Source organism: Rhinolophus sinicus, chromosome X (genome assembly GCF_036562045.2).
Source record: "Rhinolophus sinicus isolate RSC01 chromosome X, ASM3656204v1, whole genome shotgun sequence".
In the NCBI taxonomy this organism is placed as follows: Eukaryota; Metazoa; Chordata; class Mammalia; order Chiroptera; family Rhinolophidae; genus Rhinolophus; species Rhinolophus sinicus.
In genome coordinates, this window is record NC_133768.1 from 44,510,387 (window position 1) to 44,515,100 (window position 4,714).

At 43.8% G+C, this 4,714-nt stretch overlaps 1 long non-coding RNA gene across 1 annotated transcript; it reads right to left on the reverse strand.

The window, feature by feature from the left end:
- Positions 1–508: 508 nt before the first annotated feature.
- Positions 509–4,416, reverse strand: LOC109437967 (uncharacterized). Its single transcript, XR_002136320.2, has 3 exons — positions 4,279–4,416; positions 3,130–3,216; positions 509–1,464 (listed from the first exon to the last, which is right to left on the reverse strand). It is a non-coding gene; the product is annotated as an uncharacterized LOC109437967 (long non-coding RNA).
- Positions 4,417–4,714: the final 298 nt, after the last annotated feature.

Sequence of the window (4,714 nt, forward strand, 5' to 3'; positions counted from 1 at the left end):
GGATGATAACATAGGACCTGACTTAGGCAAGTGACTGGTCAGGGGAAAGTAGAGGAGTAAAAAGAGGAGATCTCCAGAAGAGAGAAAGAATGAAATTCCTCTAGAGCAGTTTTCCAAAGTGTGTTCCATGGAACAGTAGACCCAGGAGATGGCCTACAGAGGAAAAAAAAAATCACAGTCACGTAGTCATGGAAATGCTTCATTCTGTAGCTCCCTTTTAGAGATTTCCAAAGCAACATTAGAATATTAAAGGCTCTGAACACCCCTGCGATAAAACACCTATATAACTTTGTGTTAACAAGTAATTCCAAAATGTATTTGGCCACTTTTTTGCCCTCCTCCTCCAGCTGTTGACCCTATTTCTGGGGAAGAAAAACCCTTCTTGTTGGCTATTTCCTTGCACACCCTATAGCATTGTAGCAACTACACTTTAATTTTTTTTTCTCACAAAATTCCTGGATGGCATTTGGCCCAAAGACCCAAAGCAAATGGACTAGTGGAGAGTCAATCAATCAGTAAACATTTATTAATTTTTTTTCTGTAACCAGAGTATTATGCTGGGATCTGGGGTAGGGATGGAATGGAGAGGTAACAATCAAGGAAACACAATCTTGTCCTCTAGAAGCACACAATCTAGTGGGCAATTAAAAAACATCCTCTGGAAAAGTTCACTAACAATTGAAGGGCTGTCATTAAGCAGTAGGAGATAAAAGGGTACATACAAGGACCCAGGCAAGATGTGCTTTGAGAATAAAGAAGAAAACAGTGTAGGTTGACTTTGAAAAGTCCCTGGAAAGACTGGACTTTGGCTGGGCCAGGACATGTGGGAAACAATTGGATAGGCAGAAAAAAAATTGAGACAGTATTCCCAGAAGGAGAAAAGGCATGAGGGAAAAAAAGAGATAGGTTAAGGTCAAAGCGTATTTAGGAGCCAAGGCTGAGTGTCTGGAAAGTGGGTTTCTAAACCCTGCCATGATGCTTGTGTAAGAATTCTAGTGTCCTTCCTGGGAGACTCTGGAAGGGAACATGAAGGAAGAAAATAATTAATCAAGTAGCACTTTAATCCCTGGGCACTGAATACCTTTTCAAGACTATTGTACCCCTCTCAGGCTCCCAGTATATATAGACATTGCCCAGGGCTGTGGCTCCCAGTGCTGTCTCACTTTTCCACTGGTACCCTCAGATACAATGCTTCCATTCCCTCGAAGTCACCGAAAATAACTTGTGAGAGCTTAGTTGATGTTTGGCATGTGTTCTTTTATCCAGTTGGTAGTCTTTTTGTCGTATCCCAATTGCCCTGGCCTGAAGCTGCTAGGCATGTGCCGCACTTGGGGTATTTGACAAACTGACACTCTACCACATGGAGTGTCCAACTCAGCTTGTCAAATACACGGAGCGTGGCACTGCAGGAGGCCGGGCCAGGGGCTTCGGTGGGGAGGAGAGATCTTCCTAGGAGATGTGGCCCTGGAAGAAAAGAGAGAGAAAGAAATCATACCCTGAATCCCAAGGAAACTGCACAGGCTATAAGAACTAGCCAAAGCACAGGAATAGGGAAGTGAGCAAAATTGGCATAAGGTTCCTAACCAAAAAAGGGATCCTGAAGATAGGGAGGGAACACCCAGTTGAGACTGTAGATGAGGCCCCAGTACTCAGCTGGGGGTTCCTCAGGCCTGAGTCTTATAGTTATGACATTTTTCAGGGTCCCAAGCTTCAGTGGGATCCTCTATGTAGCATAGAGAGAGTAATTTGGTTATCATCCTGCCTCCCTGACCTCAGGAAAGGACCAGGTCCCAGAGTCAATGTCCATGGCCCCACTTCCCAACCCTCTAAAACAATGTTCTTACAGAGTTGTGGATATGAACTTAAGCTTTGAGGTTAAACATGGGCTCGGATCCTAGGTCTGCCATTATTTAACTGAGAAACTTTGGATAAATCACTTCATCTCTCTGAGCTCCAGTTTTCCACATTCACAAAATGGGTATAAATATACTACCTGCCTAATAAGTTATAGTGAAATGGCATGAGATAATGTATGTGAAATCCTTAGTTCAGCATTAAGTACATAACAAATGCTCAAAAATGGTGGTTGTTCTGCCAGAAGGAAGGCAAGGGCCAGTGACAATTGATTTAACAAGGTCAGGACAGATAAAACAGAAATTTCTGATAGCATCAGCCTTACCTAACATTGTCCCTTTGTACCATTAGGATTCAAGAATGGCAGCTATAAAAGGACTAGCATCTAGTCTCACCCACTCATGTTATAAATGAGGAAATAAAGGTTCACATTGGGGAAGAGAATTGCTAAAGGTATTACAAGCTGTTCACAGTTCAGGGTTCTGCCCTATATCAACATATTGTGCCATCCAGCTTTCCTCATCAGTCCTTTTACCTCCTTGTTCTCTGGGGAAAGGGAGACACAGCAAACAAGGAAGGCAAAAGATAAGCAGTGGACTTGATAGTGAGGCATTGGGATCCTTCAACCCACAGCCATCAGGGAAATAAGGAAGCTGCCATGAGCATGGTCAGTCCTAGAACTTCTGAGAGAACTCCCTTGGCAACACCCAGGTTGTTAAAAATTCCAGGTTGTCTTTGCCAAATTTACCTCCTTCCCAGTTGTGGCAGTTGATCTGTGAGAAAGTAGCTGACCTATATTAAATACTGGCATGAAAAGCAGCAAACATTCCAGGGTTACCAGGAATAGAAAACTACCCCATGAGACCATAAGGCCCTGTCCCAGCTAAAACAAGTCATAGGACTTCTCTTTCCAGAAAAAGAAAAAAAATCAGTGTTTTTATCTGATTTTATCTGATTATCTTAACTCTTAATTGAGTGTATGTTGGTAGGGGGGTGATATGCCCCTCTAATTTGAGATCTGGGAGTGACTTCAAACCTAAGGCTCTAAAATGTCTTTCCCATTCTTTCATTTTCCCCTCTACCTACACAATCCATCTCCAGCAGCCCAGAAGTGCGGCTCTTTGATCATTGTCAACAGATATGGATGAGTGGAATGAATCATACAATCTTGCATTCTAATGCTGCTTTGGGCACCAACTAACCAACCATGGCATTGGGAAAATTTTTCTTTGGGCCTCGGTTTTCTTCTCTGGAAACAGGAATAAGAAGACTTACCTGGCAGAGTTGTTAGGAAAGTGTTCAATGAGCTTTCCAGAGCCTCCCATATAGGAGCCCACAGGCACCTTGGCTTAGTCCCTGGAGCTGTAAGTGAAAGCCAGCAAAGGAAGTTGATTAATAGACTTTGAGTTCAGGGTGGCAGGGGAGAGAGAACTGGACTGGTGCCTTTTTACTATCATCACCTTCATTGGCTACCAGACCTAGTGAGAAGACCTGGGTAAACTGGAGGTGTCCACAGCCTCCTGAACACCCTTTCTGACTTAATTAAAAAGGAAGAGATATTTTTAGGGGACTAAAGATTCCTTCTTAGTACACTAGAAGTTGAGGAGCCTTATAAACCATACCAGCCCAGTATTAATGGAAGGAGTCAGTGGCAGAGCTAAAACTGTTTCATTTCCACTCTTGATATTCTAGTTTATACCTCTCCAACAGAGTGTATATAAGAAAATCAAGTTTGGTTGAGAAAGGCTGGCCATATTCATAGGAAGAAGAAGTGAATATCTACATGAAGTGATAGTGAGAGACTCTGAAAGGTCTTCTCTTGGTCTGTCATACTATATAAAATATCATCATTTGCCCTCTGCTTCACCCTGGACTTGTCCTGCAACTTGTCAGTTGGACCTTCTCATACTAGGGGCGGTCTCGATGTTTTATCAGGCATTGTTCAGCCTCCTTTTCAGCCCCATCCAGAGATATTTACTCAGCATCACTTTCACACCCTTTCTCAACAGAGGGCTGACAACCATCAAAAAGGGATATAAAAACTAAGAGTCTCCAGACACTATCCATCTAGTCCTTCCCCTCCTCTTCTTCACAGCAGAGACCAAAAAAGTAAGTCATAGAATGGAGAAAAGACTTCCTCAAAGAAACACAGTAGGTAAATGGCAAAACCAGCACTGCTACTCAAATTTTCTGACTCCTGGTTCCAGAGAATGTTCCACTTCCATGTGTATATCTCCTAAAAAGCATATTTGGGGAGAAAATATCATCTTCCTTTCTCACTATTAGAAGTTCCAGGATAGAAGACAATTGGGAACCTTCTTTTCCCCCACCTTGACCCAGGATCCCTGAGGAAGGTTAAAGGAAAATGAGACGGACCGGCCCCATGTTGGGAATCCAAGCAGAGAGGGCAAATGGATACTATACCTATTACTGAAGTGATGCCTTGGTCGCAGAGGAGGCACAGGTTCCCTGGTGATGGGCTAAACTTCAGAGTCCAGAGGGAACTGGGCTTTATGCTGTGAGCAGGAACGTCGTGTGTTTTGAAGGGCCCTTGGTGTCTTCAAGAGGAAACAGAAATGAGGAAGATAAGGCTGAGGTTAGCCAACGGAAATCTGGGTGCAAAATGACAAAACAGTGCTGTTGTGAAAGGGTCCGCTACTGCAGCAACAGTTCCCGCTGCCATGCCCCCGCTCACTCCCAGCCAACCTCCAACAGATACTGGCTCCCCAAAATTCAGAGTCAGAGCAAAAAGCCCCTGAGTGCTCTGGCTCTGGGTATGGGCCAGGGAGGTTTCCCCTGAGCTATGAGGGACTCCTGGAATGTCAGAGCGGAGACATTATCAAATGAAAATCCCCATTAT